This window comes from Strix uralensis, chromosome 11, assembly GCF_047716275.1.
Source record: "Strix uralensis isolate ZFMK-TIS-50842 chromosome 11, bStrUra1, whole genome shotgun sequence".
Lineage (NCBI taxonomy): Eukaryota > Metazoa > Chordata > Aves > Strigiformes > Strigidae > Strix > Strix uralensis.
Window position 1 is genome coordinate 4,738,634 of NC_133982.1, and position 24,984 is coordinate 4,763,617.

At 53.8% G+C, this 24,984-nt stretch overlaps 1 protein-coding gene across 2 annotated transcripts in view; it reads left to right on the top strand.

Annotated features, from left to right (window-relative positions):
* LINGO1 (leucine rich repeat and Ig domain containing 1) overlaps positions 1–24,984 on the top strand; it is a 167,809-nt gene that overhangs the window by 11,698 nt on the left and 131,127 nt on the right. For both annotated transcript variants that reach the window (XM_074881112.1, XM_074881111.1), the window contains exon 2: positions 4,378–4,540. The gene's annotated coding sequence lies outside the window, so the exon portion shown is untranslated. The remainder of the gene's footprint in view (positions 1–4,377; positions 4,541–24,984) is intronic.

The window sequence follows — 24,984 nt, forward strand, 5'->3', positions numbered from 1 at the left end:
GGGAATACCAAGGTTTGCTCCCACAGTGTGGGTGCCCATCTCTGGGAGAGCCTGGTGTGGTACGTCCCATGTCCTCCCAGCCACAGACCTTTGGAGATGCCTAGATGAAGAGCTGGGGGTTTAGGCAGGGAGGATTCACGGTTGTGAAACCTGCTCCACTCTCATGTTAGCGTGTTGGGTTGTGCTTGTACATCCCTCCCTTCGGGGGCTGGATGATGCTGGTGGCTTTCAGCTCCCACCAAAGCCAGAGTCAGGGCTGTCTGGCTGCTCCAAGGTGCTCTGTACCTCCCCAAAGTGGGACTTCTTGCAGCGGTATCCTCTCAGTCACGTAGTTATGTGCTGTCTTAATGGTGTCAAGCTCTGAATGAGCTTGGGCAATTTGCTTTATAAAGCAACGCACTAAATATGTCAACACTCAGTGCATGTTTTTAATATAATATTTCAGACTGTTTTGAAAGAAGCCAAGATCCTTCTTTCCCTCTTCATTAGGAACATTTTATGTGAAAGAGATGAACAATAAAGAGAGTTTGCCAGAGAGAAAGCTTTCCCAAGTATTTGTTGCTGCTGAGAAATCAGCTGCTTTTTACAAAAAAACTCTCAATGCATAACTATCAGGGCAATTAATCTGTGCGTAAGCTGCCATGGAAGGTTGTGGGATTGGCTTTGCTGGAGATGTTGAAGGCCAGGCTTGACCGTAGCCATTGGACATGCTTCAGGCACAGTGAATCCCTCTTCTCCAAGGGGTAATGGAGTAAATGACCCATCAGCAGCTCCCAGCCACCCAGGAGTTTCAGAAATACAGTCTGAGCTGCTCTGGCACTTCCACGCTGGGGGGAGAGCAGGTTTGTGAATCTTGCACTGTTTCAGCCCAGAAATGATGGCTTTGGTTTTAACTTGCTTCTTGACAGGACCAGGGGTGGGTTCTGTCCTGGTCTCCAGCTGGGAGACTTGGTCTCCTGCCAGAGAAAGGGTAAGACCTTCTGCTTGGCTAGCTGCAATGCTCTGTTTTAGCTGGTGTTACTCAAAAGGAAAAAAATCCCAAAAAATCCCACTGCAATACTTTCATCAGAGAAACTGGGTTCCCATCTCTTCCTCCAGAGAGTTTCTCTTTCATCACAAGTTGGAGGAAACTTTCAGGGAACTCAGAACTTTCCTCTTCAACAAGGACAAACCTAGGGAGGCGGTGGGAGGGAGCTGTTCCCTGAAGCCCCTGGCTCTCCATCCATCAGACCTCCCCAGCCGTGGCCTCACGGTGCCTGTCTGAGATGATTTCCTCATGAAAATGAAACAGAGGGCAGCCAAGAGCCTGGAGCCATCCCATCATGGAAAAGCCTGTCTGAAAGCCATGGAGCCAAAGCCTCATTAGCTGGGGTGGGTGGCACCGGGGCGTTGGACTCCGGAGAAGGATTTGAGTGAAGAGGGTGATCTCGCTGCCAGGAGAAATGCTGCAGGCAGGAAAGTGTGCAGATGTTGGCATGACAGCTGGCTGTGCTGGGATGGGGCTCACCATGATGCTCTGACCCAGGGCAGGGCAGGAGGGGACAGGGGACGTGGATCTGAGGTGGGAGCTGGCTCCTGTGTGTGTGCTCACTGCAAAATGCAACGGGGGGATTAGGGGAGGCCCAGTGTGAATCTCTCTGGGGATGCTGCCCCCCTGCTGCAGCACCATCCCCTTCTGCACCCAGGACAGGCAGGATTTGGTTTTTCTTCACCTCTCAGTAATCCGGCTGCTCAAATATTCTTCCTGCAGATCTTTTTTTTTTTTTTTTTTTCCGCTCCTAAATGGAGTGTTTAAGCTTATTCTTTTCTTTTCTGTGAAAGAGGCAGTAAATCCTTTATCCTGCCTGGCTATTTCTGTGTGTGCATTTTCTCATTGTGCTCCAGCTTGTCAGCTGTGTCAAAGCCCGGAAACCTTGGCCTCTGTTGGACTCCAGACTTGGATTTCTCTGTATTTAACAACACAGGCTCCCTTCGACTAACAGTTCTTTTCTCTCCCCTTGGTGTCCTTTTTTTTTTCCTTTTTTTCCCAAAATACCTGGTTAAAAAAAGCCCTGACATAAGGGAGCAAGTGGAGGTAATGGTCTGTCGGGTTCATCCCCGGTACAGCCTGCCAGCACCAGCAAGGAGTCAAAGCTGGGGTGTCCTCCTGCTCCCCGGGCTTCTGGGGTGTCAGGGTTGCCTTGGGGAAGGGGAACACCCCAGCTGTCCCCCCACCCCGGGCAAGGGAGCTTTCCAGAGAACAGCTTGGGATTGGAGGTGCCTAATGCTTGGGCAGTGGATCCGGTGAGCACAAAGGCAGGATTTTGGTGCGTGGGGGGATTAGCCAGGGGCAGGCGGATGGCTGCCTGTGCGCTGGGGCCATGTGCCAGCTCTGGCTGTGGTGCCCACTCCTGGGAGCAAGTGTGGAGTGTCTCCCTGGGGGGATCTGATGGAGGGCCAGCCAGCCAGCCGTCCCCATGGCTGCAGAGAGGAAGACCAGGCTGTGGTGCTGGTGGCCACAGGTGGGACTGGGGACGGTGGCACATGTGCTCCAGCTTGCTCCATGCCCTGCGGTGGTGGCAGCAGCCTCAGGTGGTCAGTGCCCCCCATCCCCCGGGGCCAGCTCCACCAGCTCTGCTTTGCAGCCGCGCTGGCACTTTGTGAATGCCGTGGCAGCTTACCATGCTGGGCAGCACGGGTGTTTGTGAGAGAACAAAAGAATAAACAATGGAAACTGTGATTAATTAGCGCAGCTAATTAGCAACGTGCTTGGCTTGGGCTGGAGCTTGGTAAGGTGCCAAGACCAGAGCCGGGGGAGCGGGGAAGGGGAGAGGATGCTTTCCCACCACCCCTTTGCAATGTGCCCACACAGAAAGCTGGGACTGGGGAAATTGCTGCCCATATACCTCGGAGGTGCTGCTGACGTGCAGCTATCGCCATCCCCAGCAGCATCTTTCCATTCCCCGGTGCTGCCTTCGCTGAGAGATAACTTCCCTCGGCCACAATCAGCATCAGGAGATGGGTGTTAGACCCCCCTGCACTCCCATGCTGCAGGTGTTAATTACCGAGTCCTCGTTAGGGTCGGTGGCGTTGTCTTCCCCATGGAATAGGATACTCCTCTCTTGCCTTCCCCTACACGATACAGCCATCTTATTCTTTGCTCTCCATTTACAAATTAGCGCAAGGACCATGGTCAGCAAACAAATTTGCAGCAAGCACATGGCGGGCTAGGAGATTTGGAAGAATCCTTGGCAAATATTTGCCAGCCTCCACCGTGAACCTTGTGAATACTTTCATGACCAAGATGCTGAGCGTAACTGGCAACTTGGGATAGGATGCCAGGCCTCAGGTTGGGGATGACTGCTAAAAAATACCTAAGCTAACAGCACTTGCTTCCACCCCTCCTCCTCCCTGCCCTCTCACTCTGTAGCGTGGGAATATCTTAAGATGTGATACACTTGACTGCAGCCGTTGCAGGATCACATCATTCCCATTGAAAGGTGGCTGTGGCTAAATACCATTTGCTCAGCAAGGTCTAAAGCATTGCCCTTCGGGGTAATTGGGAGATGCAGCCCCTTTTCTGAGAACGGAAGAGTATTTTTCAAGGCGCCATCACTTTATTATTAATTCGTTAAGCACTGACAACCCAAAACTGTTTGAGACGCAAAAAAGGATGTGAGCTCTGCCTTGGGGACCTCACAGCTAAATAAATGTATTAAATCAAACCCATGCTGGAGAGGAATAGTGCTGCACGCGAAGGTGAAGCTGGTTCGAGGAGGGGTGAAGGTGCCATCTCCTCCATCAGGAAAGGGTCTAGCTTCTCTTTCAGTATTGAAGTTGGGAGGAATGTTCGCAGATCAGCAGGTCAAGGACCTGCTTTCTCTTAGTATATCCAAGGTGGCAGTGGGACCGCTTGACCTGGGAGCAGGGGGGAGAGCTCCTCTGGCCTTGTGAGACCCCCAGCTGGGCCTGTTGAGCTGAGGGGTCCTTCCCTTGCATGTTCTCAGCTGTGTACATCAGCACAGGCAGGGAAGCTGCTTGCCCAGGCGAGCTTGTGCTTGCTTGCCATCCCCACCGGTGATGCTGGAAGCACAGTAACATCCTCTGGGAACTGCTGCCAAATAGCACCCCATGACTGGCAGGAGCCCCTCAAGGGGTGCTGGACCTCTTCAAGTATTCACATCTGCTTAGTGTCCAGAGCTAAGCAGGTCCCACCCGACTCCTCTTGTTTCCTTGATGATGGGGAGGGGGGAAAGAAGAGCAATATAGAAAAAAGTTAATGTTTAAAGTTCTTTACCTTACCTTCAAGTCCAACTTGCTGTGGGGTTGGGTTTGCTTGGTGGGCGCTCAAGGCCATGCATTCCCAGCCTGACATCTCCTGTGCTTTCTCACCCGCAGCCCCCTGTGCCCGGGAGCCATGAGCCGCCTGCAGAGCCACCGGAGCAGCCCCCCGGCCGCAGCCCCCCGGCGCTGCTAGGCTTCCCCGCTCCCCCAGAACGTGCCCGTCGCTGGCGGGGAGAACCAGCTGTGCCTGCACCCAGCCTCTCGCATCCCTCCCAAGGTAAGGACCGCATCCTTTCTGTCTGTGAAAAGCAAGGGGTTTGTGAATACAAGAGAAAGCTGGGTTATTTCTTGGGTCGTTGCATCTCCTGCCTTGCCTGGGTGGGCACTGTTCCCTGGGCAGCATGCACAGCTGGCCTGCCTGCAGCCTGCTCCTCTCCCCCTCTTGGCTCGCTGCAAGGGTTGGGGGTGAGAACTGCCCTCATCTTGCGATTAAAAGGTGATTTTGAAGGTGGGGTAGTTCCCGATGTAACCCGTTGCTTGCAGATCATATCCCATCTGTGAATTTGCTTGTAGTTTTAGAGGGTAGCCTGGGCTGCTGCAAGGAGCCGGGCTTGGGTGGGACCGGTGCCTTGCGACTGCCTCTGCTTCCCTGATGTACTTCCGAGGATAATTATCTATAATTTGCCTCTTAAGGATGCTCTGGAGGCTTCCCAAGCACGCGGCGCCTTTCCTCCCACTGTAAAAGGCCTTTGGGGTATTTTGAAGGCTTCCTGTGGTGGGGGATTGAGGGGTGGTTGGGAGGGGGATGAGCCCCTGTCCCAGTGTCTGCTCTTTGCACTTTGCAGTGCTTTTTTTGAAGGTGAAAGTAGAGCTTGGTTTGCAGGCAGTGAGGCAGGGCTGAGGCTGCTTCGGGGCTAACCGCCCTCCTGATGGGCACAGGATCGGTATTCATGGCCGAGGAGTGGAAATCAGGTTTAGAAATAAAAATCTTGATTTCAGGGATTGTTTTGCGTTTTGAGATTTTTGGGGCTGTTGTTTTCAAGCCTCTCCTTGCAAACAGAGGTGTCAGCTGTGTGCGGTAACATGAGAATCGCGACTCCTGCATGTGTGTAATCCCCTGTGCAGGGGAGCTGGGGCCTGGAGGAAGATGTTACCAGCCTATCACAGGGTGGGCATGGGCACAAGACTCCTGTTTTGGGAGGTCTGCGAGAGGGTTGCAGTGGCTACCGTGAGCTAAAAACATAAGTCACGGCTGGGGTCTGGCTCGTCCTTATTCCCTTTGTGAGCTCCTTGCCTGCACCTCTGGAGCTGGGATCAGCTGGGATGCTCCAGCCCTCTAGCCAGGGAAGCAGGGGCCGGTTAGCACTGCTAAGGCTGACATCCTCGGCCATAAATATCCAGCCCGATCTAATCCTCCCGGTAGCTCCAGCACTGCTGTTTTCCTAAGAGTTATTTGACTCTTTGTGTTGCACTTCTCAGACAAATGGCTTTTAAATAAAACCCTCTGCTAACTCGTTAGGCCTCCTGTCCAGGTCACTTCCTGCATGGGTGATTTATAGGGCTGCTTTTAACATTTTATTAACTTTAAATCGCCGGGGCCAGTCAATCGGAGTCTATCCCATTAGCTGTGGTGAGTGGCAGCCTGGGGCATCAGGCTCTCCTGCAGCCTCCCTTTCTTCTGGGGAGGCCGCGATGCTCCGAGAGCGACTGTGGGGGGAGAGATGGGAAAGAACAGGAGGACGATTTAGATAAGGAGGAAGAGATCTGGGATGGATAAGTGAATCGCGTAAGGGTTAAGGAGATAATGGGGCTTGTGATCATATCTGGGGAGCTGGCTTATCTCCTGCCGTTGGTACGTGTTTTCTCAGCTGCATCCCCTGCAGTGTGTGCTGGACCGTGCAGCGATGGGAGAGGAGCATCAGGGTTTGGTAAGGAGGTGGCTGCTCCAGACCGATCCCAGCAGGGCATCACTGCCAGGCCATCCCTGAGCACCCAGCTGGGTAGGATGTGTCTGTATTAAACCCCTCCTGTAGCGGTGCCAGAGACAGAGCCTTCCTCCTTGCCTAGTGCATGCACAAGCCCCTTGAGCTCCTGGCATCCCATCTGATCCAGCGGGCTGCTCCCGGAGAGCCTTGAATCCAGTTCCCTGCCATCTAAAATGCTCCTCTGCAGCTCCTTCCCCCTTTGAGCAGAGCCAGCTCTGGACAAACCCTGCAGTCCCTGGCGGTGGGGTGAGCGGGGCTGGGCACAGCCTCGGCACGCAGGAGGCTGCCGGGTGCCGCTGGGGGCTGAGCGAGCGGAGATTGCTCCAGCTGGGAAATCCAAACGAGACGGAGATCATAAGTGATGTGAGGCTGCAGCAGCAGCTTTGATTATCTCTGGTTTTGTTGCTGCTCTCCCCCCCCCCGTGCCCTGTCTTTGTTCCACCCATGCTCAGAGATGTTATTCGGGGGAGTTTTCCAGCTCTTGGTAACAGGGGAAAAAAAACCCGAACTCCTGCACAACCAGAGCTAATGAGCTCTCTCTGGAAATAAAAGCATCCTGAGGACAGCCTTGCTATATAGAACAGCCCATTCTCTGTGGCTGCTCCGGCCACTGCCTCCGAGTGATGGCCCAGCATGGGGCTGGAGGGAGCTGAGTGGAGCTGTCACCTCCCATCCTTCCCCCCAGTCATGTGAGGCATCGAGAAAGCCGAGCCGTGGCTTGCTCCTCTGGCAGAGCTCTGCTGTGGGGATAGGCATTTTGGAGCATTTGTCCGACACCCTGATGCAGAGGCCATCGCCCTGTGCATGCTTACAGGACAGGGAAAGGAGGGAACACACGCGCCCATGGGCCAGGACCAACTTTAACTAACTTGGAAAGGAATGTGGGTAACATCCTGGCTCCCGTCGCCGGCTGGGCATCACCTGGATGGGTGTAAGGAGGTGGGCTCGCTGCAGCCGCGTGTGTCTGCAGGGAAAGCAGCCCTGCAGTCCCCGAGGGCTGTCGGGGTTGTCAGGCATACGGCCAGGAGGGAATTTATCTTGCACCAAAGCCGGCATCTGAAAGACATCGTTTCTGATGTGCCCGTGATTTGCTGAAACCTGCGTCTCCTTTGTCATATTTCTGTCTGTCTCTGCCTCAAATCCCAGAGCAAAGACTGAGAACTTGCTCGCAGAGAGGAGCGGTGTTTTTTTTTCCTCCATCTTTAAATATTTATTCTGAGCTCTCAAGATACGCACGCTGTGATCTGGCAGTGTCTCCTGCATGGCAGAGGCGGGGCTGGCTGCCCTTCCCTCCGGGGAGCACAGGCAGAGCCTACCCCCTCCTCCTGCTGCTGCCCTGTGCAAGAGCCGGGTCCGAGAGGAGTGATGTGGGGTGTTCACCTCTTCCACGCATGTGCTGATGTAAGGGCAGAACCCAAGCCCCGCTGAGGTGCTGTGCAAAGAAGGCTCAGGGCTGTGAGCTGCGTTTTTGGGGAAGGAGCTGTGACAGAGGTAAAAGCAGCCTGGCCCACCTGGCGAGCTCCATCGCTGGGGTGGCACATCCCAAATGACACCCACCCCTCTGTACCCTGCCTGACTTTCCCTGTACTCCGTAGCGTGCAGAGCTGCCGCTGGAGGCTTTCCCTCTCGTCTTTGCAGCTTGTCTCAGGCTCTCAAGGTCACGCAGGTAACCGGAGCGATGCTGCCAGCCTTGGCTTTGCAGCCTGAGGTGCCGTGCTGTGCTCAGCTGTGGCTTTGGGCCTCCCTCCCTTTTGCTTTTCTTGCTCTACTTTTTCCAAGCCTTTGGACTGCCGCCGTTTGGGTGCATGGATTGAATTCAGGGAGAGCGCTCCCGTGCCGCTGGGATGCATGTGCCCAGCATGCCGATGAGGAGTGGGGCTGGTGCTGGGGAGCAGTGGCTCTGCCCCAGGATGTGCTGGGCACGGAGGGGCTGTGCCAGAGCACAGCCATGCCACAGACATTGGCCTGCAGGTCCCTGCAAAAGGGGAGATGAAGTCCCAGCTGGCTGCAACCGCCACCCTCCAAGCACTTCCCTGGAAGCTGGCTCTCCTGCAGAGCTGGCTCACCTCTGGCTCTGCCATGGGGTTGCCTGGACCAGGGGAGAGGGGGTTTTGTATCTTCTTGCTCAAGTATGGTGGTGTTAAACTTCTAGGAGAAAAGCCAGGAGCTGGTTTCGCAGCAGCTCTGCAAGGGATGGGAGGATGTCTGCCTTTCCAGGTGAGCACACAATTGCTACCTCTGCCTCCAGCTGCTGCGCCTCAGGTGACCTGCTCAGCAGCTGGCACTCATCAGCAGAGAGGCTTGTCCCCTGGCCCCCCCGGCGGTGCCAGCCACGGGCTCCCCGGGCCCTGTAAGCGTGTGGGCACTGATGCAGAAAATCCCCTGCAGAGGCCTAGGATGGGATGGCAGGTGCAGCTCTGCTGGGAGATGCTCAAAACCAGCACGTAGCCAAAGGCAAGAGGAGGCATAGGAGACAATAGCTGATATAGTGGGATTTTTTTTTTAAGGAGAAATAAATGCAAGCCAGCTCACTGGTACAGTGCTAGCAGTGGAAAACTAAACTCCAGTAAGCTGCAAAGCGATGAGGTTGGGACCATGACGGTGGTTTCCTGGCCTGCTTTTCCTACACCTGCCTGCCCTCTGCCTGTACCCACCACGAGCTGACAGCAGGACCAGCCCTCTCAACTCTCACTGAATTTTAGACCAGAAGAGTCTCATTAGCAGCAAAAGTTTCCCCAAGGTAAGTTACTGCTGCTGTAAGAAGTGCAATTATCTCTTTTCTGCTATTGCAACTGTGGGCATTGAAGTTTGCTGCTCTTATACCATGTCATGGCAGAGCTCTTGTGCACAGAAGGGTGCTTCCAGGAGAAAAAAGTTAAATTATAGCAAGGACATTTTTTAGAAAGAAGCTCTCATTATGGGTTTCTTCCCGCTTGGTTGTCTCATTGGGTCAGAGCCACTGCGCCCATGAAGAGTGATGCCAGGCCCTGCCTGCCTCTTCCCTCCTGCCTGCGCCTTCCCTCCTGCCTGCCCTTCCTGCCACCTGCCTGCATGTGGCTTGGTTGGGGTGGTGGCTGTGAGTGGCTTTTAAGGAGATGTGCTGTGTGTCGGGCTCCCGCTCTGTCCCTGCCTCTTCCTTCTCACCCTGTCACCCTTGCCCAGGGCTGAAACACCCTGGGGCTCCCTGGCTCCAGTGGGATTATTCACTGAGCAACACGTCTGCAGGAACAGACAGTGCCAGAAGTGTCTCCTGGGTCTGAAATTTGTAGGAAACATTTCCTTAAGATTCAAGCTTATTCAGTCATCGGTCATTTGACCTAACAAAACCCTGCGGCACTCCATGAGCCATGCGGAAAGCTCCCAAAGCACATGCAGGGGAAGTTTGCAGCTGGATGTCACAATAACTTATTAGTGAATGGTTGGGATAAGTCATATTTCATAAAATCAGCCAGGAAAAAGATTGCTGATTAATTCTTTTTAATAAACAATGGTGAGCAGTGTGTCTCAGTTTAAGCCAGGCTGACTTGTACAGTGATTCATGGATTTTTCCGCAGGAAAAATCACCGTTGTGGGCATTGCTGGTGTGCAGGGTGCCTGCTTGCCTTCGTGAGTAATTCCCCCCACAAAAGCTTTGGGGTGTGGAAAAACGATGAACTTGTCTGCGGGAACCGCAGGGGGGACTTGAGAGGGAGGAAGGGTGTGCTTGGCTCTACCACCCCAGCTGATGACTGTATCCTTTTGAAGAGCACTGCGGGAGGTGGGGGAGTGGGAATTTCACTGCCAGAAATGCTGAAGGAGGCGAATCTTGGGGAAAAAAGAGCGGAGCCGCTATGTCTGGGCTTGGCTAAGTGAGGTCGGTTGGGACCAGCTGATGCTCCCCCTTGCAACATGCTGCAGCACTTCTCTGACAGAGAAAAGACCCAAGGAAAAGTGTGTCCCAGCATCATTCATTTCTATTTAAGTTGCGTTTTCTTTATTTTCAGCACCTTGGCTTTGTGCTGGAAGCCAGCCAGCCTCCATGGTCCTCCATGCTGCTGGGATCCACGGGTCTGGGGCCAGAGCGTGCACAGGATGCAGCAGCGTGTGGCTGGAGGTGTAGCGTGCGTCTGTGTGATGCTGCTTTTATAAACCAGCCGAGGTGGGATGGGGAAATGCCGGGCGAGGCACTAGTCATAGGTGTGAGCAGTGCCTGCGCTTCGGAGGCGGTGCTGGGGGCGGCGGCGGCCCTTGCTGCGGCGCTGGGGGTTGTTTTTTAGTTTGGAGATGGAAGCAAAAAAAAAGGTAGTAGTTCTGCTGAGCCTAAACTTGAAACTTAATCTGGTTTCTTGGTGAGGGTTTTTTTTGAATGTTTGTGGTGAAAAATGCAGGTATTTGGCTAAAACCATGAGTTTCCCACCACAGGAAAGGAAAGGTGGCACAATGGTGGGAGAGGCTTGTGTAGAGATGCAGATGGGAAAGAGGACGAAGGAGAAGTCAGCCTGGAGGTTGGTCCAGCCCCAGGAAGCAACAGGCAGGCTGACAGATCCCTTGGTGGAGTAACACCCCACGGCAGCACGGCTCAGCCCACCAAACACCTGCCCGGGTCCCCCATCCCCGCAGTCGCTCCGCAGCATTGGCAGGGGCTGCGTTCCCAGACCAGCATGCAGCCTCCTCCTTCTCCAGCCCTCCCTCCACCACAGTGCCCATCCTGGATTCATTACGATGCCTGTGTACTTCTCTAAGCCCAATATACTTTGAATTACTGCTCATCTATTCTTCTTGACATCCTCATGCTCATAACTAGGAAGCCTGCATTACCCGTTTGCACATCTGTCAAACTGCGTGTTCCTTGGCCATTTCCAGAGATACATAAAATTGCCCGTGGTTATGACATTATTGACAACCCGCCCCATCTCCTTCCCCCTCCCCGAGCCCAAATGGCTGCCTCGCTTTATGAGGATTGATATTTGGGCAGTAAATATTTTAGAGCCTCATCTGATGAGTGTGTCTGTGCGGGTGAATACATTTCTGGCTGAGGACAGATGTTGGAGCTATCTTCATTGGAAATGCGGGGCCTTGGCTTTCTCCCTCCTGCCTTTGCAGCATCTCTGTCAACTCTCTCCAGCCCCGCCAGTGCTGCCTGTTCCCGGTGGGAGGAAAGGGAATTGGAGGGAAAAGCCAAGCAGAGGTTGCTGGGTAGGACTAGGGCTGGCTGGGCTGGCAGAGCTCTGTGAGGGATGTTGGGTGTCGATGGCCCATCGCTCCAGCATCCTGATGCTGGGCTCCCCAAGTCCGTCAGCAGCAGGATTGAATTTCTACAGGCAAGGTGTTTCCCTTTCCCAACCCCAGGGAAACCACCAGTTCCTGCTGTGCTGGACAAGTAGTTTCAGCCCTTTTGAAAAAAAAAGAAGACAAGCGTCAGATTGTCTGTGGTTTCTGAGGGACGTATTTTGACTTGGCTGGTCTGAAAAGCTGCTTAATCTCCCAAAGTTTCAAAATGCACTTCAATAAATGCGTCTAAAGAGGAAACAACTTGGGAACAACACAGCCTGGGTGATCTGAACAATTTTTTTATTTTGCTGAGAAAAGCAAGGGAGCCCATTTTCAGTTCCTCGAAACGATTTGCTCTCTTTTCCTTCAATCAGCAAAACAAAAAGTGTTGCCTGATTCCTAGGGAAGAGAAAAAGCAGATGCAGCTCCTGCAGAGTGAGCTGGTGCTGGGCTGGGCTGCAGCTGCCTGCAGTTCGGGGTGTCACAGCTGGGCTCAGGCTAGATCTCAGCTGGGGACATCAGGATTCAGGGAGCTTTTAAAGTACATCTGCACGCGGACTGTCTGGGGGTTTCGCTTGTGCTACTAAGTGGAGTTGTCCTTGCGTCCAGATCCAAGCCTGGTCTGGGACTCAGATCCCTTCCCCGCAGGGAGGAGAACTGCACCGGGGTCTGGCACAAGCCTTCTCCCCCGCAGCGGGGTTGGAGCACATGCAAGGCAAGTCAGCCCATGGGTCTCCCTGTGTGCCTTCTTGTTGCCATTTTGCTACTTTTTTTTCTCTCTGAGCCTGGAGTGAGTGCATTGAAATGTGTAAAAGAATCATCTGCCTGGGGGTGGCTTTGCAACCGCTCCGTCGCAATTCCTCAGAGCCTTTGTCATGAGGGCAGGAGTTTCCTGGCTCTGAAGCGGGGTGCTGTGTGCCCGGCTGGGACCTGCCGCCAGGGGGGCCAGGGCGAGGTGATGTGGGGGCTGCTGAGCTGGCACCCCCCCAGCGTGTCACCCAAACGCCGGCTGTTCCCAGGGTGTGGGTGTCCTTTTCCCTACCCTCTTCGCTTGACGACAGGGGAGTGATGTGCAAAGGGGTCTTGGCAGCATCACTGGCTGTTTAGGGGCAGGCAGTAGGATGGAGCATTTCTGGGTCCTGCTGTTTGGGGTTTGAAGCTGTTGCATAGGCAAGAGGGGTGCCCAAGGGGTATGTGGATTTCCAGGGGTGACCTGGGGGCCAGAGCCTGTCAGCCACCTCCTCAGGGGCTGCTGTGCTGGTGCTGATGAGCGCATGTGGTTGCTGGTACGTTGGAGTCCACTGCACCTCTTACATCCAAGTTGCTCATTCAAGGAGAGATCTGTGACATTGAGGAGCTAATCTGTACAGGACAGATTTGCAAAGGTGCTGGGGAGAGGAGAAGGTGTCCAGCTCTGCTCGCAAGGGTTTGGTGTCTCCATCTCCAAAAAGCATCCCTGCAGGAGCGTGCACCGAGGTGAGGAGTTCAGTGGCCTCGTTTACTTGCCGATGAAGGATGCTGCCCTGGCCCTGGCCAGTCTGCTCTTTTACGGCAATATAGTATCTATTTATTTATGATTTCCGTGGGTGGTGTTTTGGATGATCTATTGAGCCAGAGTGAGATATTTTGAGGCACAGTGAGATATTTTAAAAACATCTCATCGCTCTGGAAATATCCATGGTGCGATAGCTGCGTATTAGTCATTCGGAAAGGGAGTGATTTCAATGAAAGAAAAAACATTTCATCTTGTCAGAGCATTTTCACTCACTGTCTGCCAGGCAGCTGCTGTCAGTCTTCGGTCTCTGTGGCTGGTTTTACTCTTCTCAGGCTCTGCCTTTTCAGTTTATTTTCTAACAAGAAATAAAATAAACCCTCTAATGGATATTGGTAGCTATGAACTCATCAATTGTCAGTAAGAAAGAGCCTTTAAAAAGATTCGATAAGCCCTCTTTGCACTGGATTATTTCCAGTGGGATTATTTCTCCCAGGGACTATCTCCATTTGGAAGGAGAAACTCCTCCTCCAGGTATTGGACCTTGAACAAAAGCCCCTGCCTCCGACATGATTTATCCCCCTGGAAAGTGGGAGTAACTCCAATACTCTCACACACCAGCTGGGGATGCAGAATTAGGCTAACGGAGAACAGGAGGAGAGATAGTTTTCTCCTAGGAGAAAAAAAAAATCTGTAAGAAAACACAAATGATGAGGCCCCATCCTGCAAGGGAAAACAGCACAAAGCCGTTCAGCAAATGAAAAGCCAAATGAACTGCAAAAAAACCACCACCATGGTAGGAGAGATTTTCACTTGGAGGGAATCCGCCATAAATCACCTAATATTCAGCTTTGCACTGCCATCTGGGAAAACGTTCATCATATTCTACTGGTCTCTGCTCTACTTTATGTGTATCTATAGCTGGGGTTTCTATAGCACAGCCCACGCGCCCTGGGGAGGAGGTGATTCGGCCGAGATGCTCCCATCTAGTTTGATCATTATCCATAGTCAGGCTACGAGTAATTGCACTGTAGTTACGCTGTGAGTACTAGGCACTGTCGCTTTGCAGGACACAATTGCCATCGCCTTGTGCAACTGGTAGATAACTGCTTAAATGACTCAAAATGATCCCTTTGTGGTTAAATGCTTGGTTGGTGTTGATACCCAGATTTTTCACAGGGTGCAGGATGCTCAAGCACATCTAAGGGCACCTCCAGGGAAGCCTGGTGGGAATGGGCTTGTGACCGAGCTGTTTTGGGGGGGGGGGGGTGTGTTTCTCTGCTGCCGTGGCTCCCCTTTGGCCATCTCCTTTGAGTTAGGGAGTCCTGGCTGTATTTCCTTCCTACCTGCTGCTGAAGCCCTGTGTGTGCAGGCAGCTGCCTTCGCTGGGGCTCGCCTGCTCCTCCCAGCATGCTGCCGTGGTGCTGAGCTCCGGCTGCATCCCCGTGCGTGCCCACCCCACCTCCTGCCGCGGCAGTCAGAGCGACTCCAGCCAGGGGTTTAAAATAGAAGCTATTAACTAAAGAGCAGGACAGGGCAGGGGGGAGGCAACCAGGTCCCTCCGGGAGGATGCCAGCGGTGTCTCGGGGTTTAGTGAGCCCTGGTGCCTTGGAGCCTTCTCCCCAGCTCCCCTGGGAGGAAAGGGGCAGCGCGCCCCGTGCAAGCAGGAATCAGGGGGGTCAGGGTGGTGGCTGCCCTAGACCAAATGCCCATAGACCTCATCTCTCACTAAAAGCTGGGCTTGGCAGCGGGGACTTGTAAGCTTTACAACTGTTGTCTTTTATTTCTGGCAAAATGAAATGAAAATGCCAAACCAGAGCCATTTCTTTCCTTTAACCTTTTCCCCTTCATGTCCACGCTTGACCCAAAATACTCTTCTTTTGGTTTGCACTTGGCGCTCCCTTGCCGCGCGCTCTTAATTCAATTAACACAAACCGACCTCTTGCATTTCTTGGCCAGAGGCGGGACTTATCACCAGTGTGGTGAATCCTCTGCTCTCTTGCCCTCTTGGCGTGGCATCTTCTGTAACCCTTTGCTGGTGGAGAACGTGTCCCTGTCCTGGGCCCCTGAGTCAGCAGTATGCTGCTGCCGCCGGTGTGCTATTTCGGCTTTAAAAAAATAAGAAAGTTTCAGTATTTAAAGTATTTAAGCAGATGGGAAGCCACAAACTACAGTCGGTGGAGGGAGCGTGTTTCATGACTAACAAAATATGCCAGGTAGGCCGTTCCACTTGAGATATTTTCAGGAATATAATCACTTTCACACATCTTCATAAATTTGCCAAAGTGTTAGTTTTCCCCCATATGGATCGGGGAGGATGCAGCATGTCATGACTGTTGCACAGCATCTTGAATGCTGTGTCTTCTTGGTGCTTTTTTTTTTCTTTCTTCCCCCCACCCAGGCTGTAATTGAAATAAAAGTTTGATTCCCTCTTCCCCATAATTAGCGTGGGCAGAGGGTCATCCTTGAGTGTTTCGGTGGGGGAGCTCCTTGGCCTCCATCCAAGGCAGGGCAGAGGAAGCAGCAGTTAAATCTCTAATAATTCCCCCAGAAAGGGCTGAGGTTAAGCTGGAGCGGTGCCGGGGATGCTGTCTCCAGTGGGGTACCAGCAGGTGACAGGGGGATGCTCTAAGGGAGCCCCAAAGGCTGCATCCTCCCCATTGAGCTCCTTTGAATAGATGTTCCAGCATCGCAGTGGGGTAAACAAATACAAAATATTTTGAAGTCATTCAGTCTCAGCATTGGATTCTTTCTTTTCTTTTTGGTATCGTGGCAAAATTAAATAAAAGGACCCGTTTTCTGCATATTATTGATCTTTCACTCAAAATCTGGGCCCTTTTCCAGGAAAAATGAGCCCTTTTGTGAACAAAGAGACAGGCACCTTCCCAACAAAAGTCAGCTTTCAAATCCAATGTTCTGTGTGTTTGAAATTTCATGTTTCTGATAGGAAAATATCAATTTCACTCAAATTTGCAGAGAAGTGATGCTGGGGAGGGGAAAGACTGTCCTGAATGGATTGGTGAGCACTTGAAGGCCATATTGCCAGAGGGATTTAAAAGCAAAGGGAAAAACAACCTTGTCACTGATTTTGAACAGCCTGTGATGTGAATCCGGAGCCAGGCTGTTGGGCTGGAGATGGCCCTGTTGTCCTCGTCCCTTGGGGACCTGGAGCCTTCATCGTACGCTCTGCACATGGCAGGAGGGCTCAGCCTGGCTCTCCTGACCAGGTCTCAGCCTCAGTGCTTTATATTCCCTTTTTTTAACATGGTGGCTGCTGGGGCCAGATACTGAACCGGTGTAATTTGGTGTTGCTCTCTTACCTCGGTTGGGCACCCCACCGAGAGCTGCTTGCTAGTGTTTTAGACAAGCTTCGCCAGCAGTGTTTTACAGGTTAAGTCATTAAATCTCTGCAGCTCGTTTATTTGTTGATAAAGCATTTGGGAATTGCTTGGGAGGAGACGTGTTACGCTCCCTTGGACCGCGCTACCGTGTGGATGCTCAGCTGCTGTGCAGGGCTGCCAAGGTGGCTATCCTAAACGTGTTTATAGCACAGCCCATCGCTGTGACACCCTCATTATAACAAGAGGGGTTGTGTTCACCTCCTAGTTCTGCTGCTGCATCCTTTGATAGCAAGTAAATGGGTTTTCCGCATCTGTTTTCTACCTGTGCAGCGGTGATGCTCTCCTCCTGCTGTGATGCGGAGGGGAAGGAGGCAGCGCTGGCTCAAGGACATTGTTCCCAGGGCTGTCCATCTGTCACCTTGCTCATTCATCACCGCTACATAAAAAGTTTGCCTGGTGACTCGGAGCAGAGAAGTTTGTCCCCCTGCCCCGAAGGGGTTGCTCCCGGTGCTCTGATCCTGGCTGCGTGTGTAAGCTTGCTTATCTTTGGAAAGGCACGGCGGCGCTGACAAGCGGTGCAGGAGATGGGGGTTGTAGGTGGATCGTTTTTAGCAGCACGCACGCACAGAGCAGACAGCTTGGGCATGTTCCAAAACACTTCCCACGTCCCCAGGCTGAATTTTAAGAAGCTGGGGCATCTGCACATTCAAAATGCTCCGGGGTGGGGGGGGAAAGAAGGAAAAAAATCCCAAAGGCAGGCAGAGCAGCCAGCGCGTGGAAGGGGCGAGCAGCACCCAAAGGCTGATGTCTTGCTGCGGAGGGGAGTTTGTTGCAAAGGCTGAGCAGCTCCAAGCCGCTCTCCGGAGGGGCAGAGCACAGGTGAGCGTGGAGCAACAGTCGTTGGCTTGCCTTGCGGCTGCCGGCAGGCTGGTCTTGCTCTTGGTTGAGTGGGGGGAATGGGAAGAGGAGCTTGAGTTATCCAGGAACGGTGTCTGGGTGAGTGCCTGTTCCTCCCATCCATCCGGGGTGGTGCAGCCTCTGAGCAGCTCCCTACGTGTGGGGGCCTCAGAGCCTTGCAGGAAGAGGGGGGGGGCAGTGGGGGGCAGAGCTGTCTTCCTTACGGTGATGGGGAGATGGGAATGAGCCCTGTACTCGTCCCACCTTGGGTGCTTCCAGGGGCTGCCTGGGATTCTGCCCGTTAGTGGCAGGAGGTGCCCCACCGACTTCTTTCTGTGGGGCAGCCCTGGTACGCAGGACCAGCACCATCTCCTTCTGCATCTCCTGGGGGAGCTGAAGCAAGCAGGCAGTGGGCTGATCTTGGGAACACACAAGCCCTGGGCTTGCACCGGCTGGCTGAGGGCTATTTCAGCCCTATCCTGGTCTCCCTGGGGCAGGGTGGGACATACAGCCGGAGAGGGAAACCTTTGGGGGATGGAGGACGAAGGACAGCCTGTGTGTACAGTCCAGTGAAGTCTTGGAGCCCCTGGAGGGATTATCTGGGGCTTCCTCTCTGAGTCCTGGTATAGCTTTGGATAAGTAGCTTCAGGCCGTGAGGGTTGGAAGGCTTTCTGTGCTGGGTCCCCAGTTTAAGTGCTGAGAATAGCCCCAGTTCTTGCTGTGCTGCTCCCTTGAGATCCAAGGTCCCTGCTCCTGGTGACGGTGGGGCCTCGGAGGTCTTGCACTGGAGCATCAGAAAGGGATGGGTGTAAATCTGGAGACCCTGAGCTGGCTTCCGAGTTCCTCAGCTTACCGAGCTGGTCTGAACTCTGACATCCAAGGATGGAGAGCGCATCCATCTGCGTGCTCCATTGAGATCCCCTTCCTGCTGCTGGTGAGGAGGACGGCCGCGTGATGTCCCAGCAGCCCGAAGCCGTCCTCGTAGGGGTGTCTGGGCTCTGACGGCTCCCTCCTATCTCGCAAAGCGCACGGCTGCTGGGCCAGGCACGGGGGGATGCTCCTCCCGGCGCATCACGTGCAAGAGGGGCATCTTCCCGGTGCTCCTCCGTGGTTGCCTTCCATGCTGCTCAGCAGACGGTCACCCTGGCGCCTGGGTGACTCGTGCTGTGCCCTTCTGCAAACAAAGCCAGTGGCTTATTTAAATGTGGCTTTTGCCTGGTGACAGCAGCTGGTGGTGAGGAGCCAGGGAACCTTGTGAGGAGCGAAAAGGAGAGAAGTCCAGGCGCAGAAAGCAGCCCTGCCTATCCTGTGGGCTAAATGCCTCCAGGCTCAGAGCTTTTTTCCTTTCCTTTTGGGAAGAGGAGACTTCTTGGGAAGCCTCTGCTTCCCAAGCATCCCTCCCAGAAGAGGCTGAAGCAGACTCTAAATTATGAACTTTGTAAGTCTCTTGGTACCAGCAGAAGTAGTGTTCTCCACTATGTCCTCATCCCCCAGGTAGCCTCATGGCAAGGAGCAGCCTCCCGGCAATGGATAAGTTTCTGTGGTCCTTCTGCCCTCTGTCCCTCGTCCCTTGGGTGGGCAGGGGTACTTTTGCACCTCTGGCATCCAAGGGGGGGAGGACAAGGCCCTGCCGTGCTAAACACAAGATGCTCTTCTGCTGTGCGTCCCAGGGTGAGGAGGAGGAGGAAGGCAGAGGCATAGGGATGGACCCAGGGTGCCCTGGGGGACTGGTTTGTTCCTGCTAATTAGTGGTGTAACCAGCCATCGAACAGCCGGGCTCCTGCCAGATAATTACCTTGCTGGGTGCAGGGAAGGGAGCAGAAAGACTCGTTGTTCGTGGGGACTTTAAAACCTCCCCATTCGTGAACTCATTTGGGAAAGGCAACCAAAATATATATTTTAACAGAGCTATTTCTGCCAGTCAGGCAGGCCAATTTGTTACTGAAGTGACACAATTGATTTTAACTGTAAGAATCAAGGTTTTTTGACTTTTCTCCTTTTTCAGTCCTTGGGGCAGGGGCTGGCTCAGCTGGGGGGCAAGCCGGAGGGCTGCAGGGGGTTGGGCTGGGGGGTCTGGCTTCCTCCCTCACCAAGCATTGCTAAACTTGTGGGTGTTTTAGAGAGAGGGGGAGAAAAATAAATCTGGGAGTGATCCCAGTCTGCTCAGTGCAGCACAGTGAGGTTTCCACGGGGCCAGGGTATCCTGGTGAACGTGCCTACCCATCCCTTTGCTAAGGTGACTGTACCAGACACTGCCTAAGGGCTGCCGGGGGTCCTGGCCCTCAGGCTGGCTGCTCCGCTGCCCTGGGGCTGGCTCCTGGGAGCTGCCCTGTGGGTGGCTGCTGGCTGTGCCAGGGCTGTGCCAGGGCTGTGCCTGGCAGTGCTGTCCCTTGTGTGCTCCTTGTGCCCAGTGGGTGAGATTGCTGCTGCCCAGGGCAGCGTCTGTTCTCTCCTCGCCCCTCTCACCGGGGATGTGGACCTCATTAGCTGCCTTCATCTCCTCTCCCCTCTGTTTATCTCCAGTTTTTCAACTGCTTGCCTCATTATTTTTTTTAATTTTCTTTTTTTTTTTCTGGCTTGAAGGGAAAAATGACTGCGTGAGTCATGATGGGGCCTGACAGCTCCCTGCGCACCCTGCCAGGTTCTACCAAAGTTGGGGCTGGGGGGGCTGCAGCAATGGCTGCCCCCACGGGTCCGGTCAGCGGGCACAGGGGACCAGACATCTCAGCTTTTTCCCTCCATCACCCATTACCCTTTACTCTGTGGTGCTTGGCATGGGGTCTGGCAAAGCTGAGGCCTCCAAGGAGGGGCTGAAGGCAGATTTGTGATTCTCCTTGGGACAGCAGTGGGGACATCATGGCATGGGGTGACAGGAGAGCAGCAGGGTGGGAACAGCTTGGGATCAAAGCCTGGTGCAGCCCTGCCTCTCTCCGTTGGCTGTAGTGGATTTGGGGCTGTGCTGAGCTAAGGAAAAGGCTCTTGGACACTTGCATGTGCCTTGTCCAGGAATAGGCTCGCAGGGGTGACAGGCTTGTTGGGTTGGTGGCCTTGTCCCTGTTCCAGTGCACCTGGGATGTCTGCTCTCACACAGAGTGGGGTCCCGGGCTGGTGCTCCCCCCAGCACTTCCCTGCTGAAGGAGCACTGCCACTCAGTGACGCTCACCAGTGGGATGGCGATTCCTCCTCCTCCACATGGGACTGCAGGTGCCAAACCACATCTCTCCTGCTGCCAACCCTGTCCTGTCGGCAATCTCATTCCCTCTTCCTTGACACCCGGTCTCCTTTTGGAAAACGGACAGTAACTCTTAGTCAGTGCTGTCTTATGGATGATTACTTTGAAAATCCCAGGTAGAAGGGCACTTGCCCTCAGTCCCACGTGGCCAGTGCCATCCTCTGCAGCCCATCACCACTCTGGCACCCATTGCTTAGAGGGCAGGGCCACCCCAACATCTTCCTCACCCAGCATCTCTCCTGTGCTTTTTATAGCCCGAGCCTGCGCTTCCTAGCAGGCTTGCCAGTTGACCTGGATACGGCCATGCCGTGTTTGGGCTGAGCTCTCTCACGTCTCCCCTGCTCCCTCCTTGCATCGCGGTGGGCCGGAGTACTCTTTGCTGGCTTGTCAGTGCTGAGGAGGTGGCTTGGTGCTGTGCCTGGTGCACCCCAGGCTCTTCCTGCAAAGACGGCAGCATCCGTCATCCTGCCTGCTCTTGTGTTGAGAATTTTCAGTCCAGGCTGGGTAACAGGGATTTCTGTGAGCACGGTACCATCGGATCTCCGCTCCATGGGGGTCCCTTCTCTTTAGCAGGTGCTTTTTCTCCCAGATGCTGTTCTGCAGAGAGGGAACAGGGACAAATTATCATCCCCAGCATTCCTGGCTCTTCCCCCTCCTTGTCTGCCTGCCTCCCCTCCCTCCTCTCTTTAAAGAGATTCAGGTCATGCTTGGAATTAGGGCTCCCTGAACTGCAGAGAAACAGCGTTTAAACTGCTTACCATCGATTAGATGGAGTGGTTTGGGTTTGGTTTGTCCCCCCACCCTTGCCCTCAGCTTTGGATGGCTGTTTGCAGCACGGCACATTAATCCTCGCTTCAATGCCTTTGCCATCGTGGGCTGCTCGTCCCTGTGCAGGTGGGTCTGGGGTCCCTGGGGGGCTGCTCGCCGCTTTGCACCCCGCTAGTAGCCAGCTGCTCTCAACACAGAGACCTTGCAGGAAGGCATTTTATTTAGCCGGCTTCGTTTATCGCGGCGCTCCGGCTGGGATTAGACACAGATAAGACGATCAATAAATCCTCCTCTTGGCTGAGATGTGCCGTGAATTTTCAGGGAAGGGTAGGGAAAGGAGGGCACCCATTCAGAGGCGACAATCCTGGCCAGAGGCGAGGGAGGGGACAGCCGATGCTTCGAGGTTGCAAGGCAGGGGCCCTGGCCAGCTCTGCTGCAATCTCGCTGCCGATTTATAAGAAGACATCTGTATGTGGTAGAGGAGAGAAGAAACCCCACGTTGCTGCTGTGGCTGGCATGGCTGTGCTGCCGGAGAAAGTAGGTCAGACTGTGCTGCAGAGCCTGGTGCGAAGGCAAAGCCCCCAGTGCAGCCAGGCACCCACCTCTCCCCATATCCCCCCCAGCGGCTCCACTCACAGCCTGGGGCAGCCTGCCCCATGCCAAAGGCAGCCACTGCGGGGCTGGGTTGGCATCAACCCCTCACCCTGGTGTCGAGGCTGCTCTTTGCCTCTGTCCTGAGGTCTCACTCTGGTGGGTCAGGGTGAGGGTGGCAGCGTGGGACTCCGTGCAAGAGGAGGAGCAGAGCTGGAGGGGATGCGGTGGCTGTGGGCAGGCGCTGTGTGGGGAAGCTCCCCTGCCTGCCTCCTGCCTGCATCCCTGGGCGGGCCTCCTGGCTCGGATGTGTATTTAGCTGCAAGAAGGATGATGCAACTCCAGCATCATGAGTGAGCAGCGGCTCCTCTGGATCCCCAGCATTTTTGGGGTCCCCCTTTAGCTGGGGATGGGCAAAGTGCCCTTCTGGGAGAGTTTTCTGTGTCGGCAGGTAGATGGAGGGGGGGGGGCAGCAGGGAAAGAAATGGTTAAAGGCAAAGTTTAACGCCTAAATCTGCAGCGATTTTGGGTGCCACATGGGGGTCTCAAAGCCCCGCTTGGAGCAGGCAGGACAGGACAAGTGATGGGTGTCCTGTGGGTCAGGCTCAGGCAGGGCTGGAGCATGCCCCAGCTTGTCTCAGGAGGATGGCTTGGTCCATCCCCACTTCCAGGAAGGTTTTGGGCAAGGGAAAAGTTAAGACATGCTTTCAGGACAGAGGTGTTGCAAGTGCAAATCAGGAGTGTTTCCGTGGTGGAGCCCAGCACAGCACTTTGCTATAACTGTAGGCACCTGTTGTCTATGGAAGAAAACTTTGAAATTACCTTTGCCACATGAGGGCACGGCTGGGCTCCTGCTCCCGGCCGCACTGTGGGGAGGGATGCTGTGGGTGCTGGATCGCAGCCATGGGAGTATGGCTTGCTGTGGACAGGGCCACAGGGCCACCAGCCTGGGACTGCCAGGCTCAGGGAGGTGATAATCCCACGCTAATGTGGCTCTCTTGGCATTGGTGCCATGACCCAGAGCGTAGAGGTGACCAGGGGCACCGCAACCTCCAGCAAGGACCTGCACTGATCCGAGAGGGCCAGTGGTGAAGATGCAGCAAGCCAAGCAGGGAATAAATTGAGTGTGTATATCACAGGCAGGTCTGGGCTTTATTGATTTTCAATGAAAGGCTGTGTCATGAATTTTTCTCTCCCACTGTATTTGCTGCAAAGTTGCATCTTGTCTCCAAGCATTAACCACTAACTAGAGAGCTCATTTGCCCCTCCCAGGAGATGCCGGGAGGGGGGGAGGCAAGTTTGCACATGGTCTTTTTAAGCACATGATGGATGCAGCGGCTTTACTAATCCAACACCAGAAGAGAAAGCCGGTATTAACAGTGGAAAATGTTATGTCCAGCACTTCAAGTGACTTATCGCTAAGGGGCTGTGTGTGGGATGCGTCTTATTTGATGGGCTGTGTTATGCATCTCTCGCTGCTCCAGGGTCTGTCTGGGAATGGTCGCCCTGGTCCCTGCTGTCCCCAGGAGGGATGGGACATCAGCTGGGGGCCTGGGGGTTGTCACTGCTCTTGTTGGCTTTCCTTTCCTCCCAACGAGGGGGAGACTCTAAAATTTAGACAGGGGATGTAGTCCTTATGTCAAAACTTTTTTGGAAGCTGCTGAGACATCTTGTTGCATCCTGCTTTTAAGCTGGTGTTTGGACTTTGGAGCGTCTCTTTAATCTTGAAGTCATTGTTTTTAAACATTAAAGAACATCTGGAAGTAGGTATAGCATAAAATGTTTTAGGAGACATTTCTCCCCATCTTCGGAAACTCTTACAAGTCTTTTTTGCTTCTCTGATGAATGTGTTGAGAATCTGGAGGAAAGCATTGAAACCAGCTGAGGGTTTTAAAAATAGATAACCAACAGAGAAAGTTTGTCTGGAAAAGATGGAATGGATAGGAGACATTTTACCTGGCTTTGGGCAGCACCACGCAGTGAGATGCGCAGCCACAGCAGCTCGTGGCCTCACAGGGAGAGGCTGGGAAGTCTTGCAGGAAGTTGGGAATGTCCTGGAAGGGTTAACTCTGGTGCCTAGATATAGCTGGATGCACTGAAGCTGAAGTGGAGCAGTATGCAAATCTATCCACTTTCATAAACTGCTTAATTAGGCGAATGTTAATGAGACGTTAATTACTGTTGTGCCGGCGAATCCCACGGAACGGAGATTATGTTTCTCTTCAAACATCCAGTCTTAATTATAACTTGCACTTAATTCCACTGTTTTGCCTGGGACGGAGCTGGGTAGGGAGGACGAGGCGCCAGCTCCCGTGGGTGCCTGTGGTGTGTCCTCCATCCTCACCCATGTCACAGCCATGGCAGTGGGCACATGGGGATGGAGCTGTGGTGGTGGCTTGGGGACAGTGGCTGTGAACCCCCCTCCCTTACAGCCAGCTCCTTGCGTTGGGGTCCAGCCAGGCAGCAAACCCTCCAGGTGCATGTCACTGGTGGGTCAGGGTGAAAAATCCCATGTCACGTGTAATAGCTCCCATCCTTTTCCTTCGTGGGCTTGGGAAGCCCTCGGGAGGTCCCTGTTCATGCCCTGTGTGCTCCAGGGATGCCACATTGCTCTGCTCTGGAGGCGCCTGCCCCAAACTGGTGAGACTGGGGCGGGGGGGCCTCCAGAGATGCAAGCATCCACCCTGTGCCTGCTCCCCTTCTTCCTCACTTTCTACCTGCCTTGGCCTTTCTAGCCGTACTGCAAATGCTTTCTGCTGCCTGTGACTCCTGATTGCTGTGTGGATTTTTAATTGATGGAAGAGTGAATTGCCAGAGGTCCTGCTTCCACAGTGCCTGATGTGTGCATGTGAATATATTTAAAGTATGGCTTCAGCCTGGAGATCAGCAAGAGATCACTGCAATGATGAGCAGAGAAACGGCATCCCATTTCCAATTTTAACACCCATTATTATTTCAGGTTTTTTTACCTAGCTTCCATTAATGTTCAGCATAATATATATGTTTTCAAATGAGGTATTAGCGAGCCGTGAAATCTGCATCCTCAGGTTTCTTTTGTCTGGTTTTCATCCATGCATAGTTGGTGGCTGCTCTGGGCTAACTGCGAGATTTCTGGGGTTCTTGCTCATTGCTGCCAGCTGGGTGGCAGAGGGGACAGCGTCATAA